This window comes from Tachyglossus aculeatus, chromosome 1 (assembly GCF_015852505.1).
Source record: "Tachyglossus aculeatus isolate mTacAcu1 chromosome 1, mTacAcu1.pri, whole genome shotgun sequence".
NCBI classification, from domain to species: Eukaryota; Metazoa; Chordata; class Mammalia; order Monotremata; family Tachyglossidae; genus Tachyglossus; species Tachyglossus aculeatus.
Window position 1 is genome coordinate 139,608,215 of NC_052066.1, and position 826 is coordinate 139,609,040.

Consider the following 826-nt stretch of genomic DNA (forward strand, 5'->3'; position numbering starts at 1 on the left):
CCTCATCTGTAAAATGGGGATGAAGACTGTGAGCCCCACGTGGGACAACCTGATCACCTTGTATCCTCCCCCAGCGCTTAGAACAGTGCTTGGCACATAGTAAGCGCTTAATAAATGCTATCATTATTATTATTATAAAAGCCCGGGCAGACTTCAAGGATAACCACTGCTGAAAAGAAGTTTTAATCCCAAACTTCCAATTTCTAGATCGTAAACTCGCTGTGGGCCTATTGTTGTACCGAACTCTCCCAAGCGCTCAGTACAGCTGGAGAAGCAACGTGGCTCGGTGGAAAGAGCCCGGGCTTGGGAGTCGGAAGTCATGGGTTCAAATCCCGCCCCCGCCAGCTGTGTGACTTTGGGCAAGTCACTTCACTTCTCTGCGCCCCAGTTCCCTCATCTGGAAAATGGGGATTAATCAATCGTATTTATGGAGCGCTTACTGGGTGCAGAGCACTGTACTAAGCGCTTGGGAAGTACAGAGAAGCAGTGTGGCTCAGTGGAAAGAGCCCGGGCTTGGGAGTCGCAAGTCATGGGTTCTAATCCCGCCTCCGCCAGCTGTGTGACTTTGGGCAAGTCACTTCACTTCTCTGCGCCCCAGTTCCCTCATCTGGAAAATGGGGATTAATCAATCGTATTTATGGAGCGCTTACTGGGTGCAGAGCACTGTACTAAGCGCTTGGGAAGTACAGAGAAGCAGTGTGGCTCAGTGGAAAGAGCCCGGGCTTGGGAGTCAGAGGTCGTGGGTTCGAATTCCAACTCCACCACAAGTCTGCTGTGTGACCTTGGGCAAGTCACTTCACTTCTCTGAGCCTCAGTTCCCTCATCT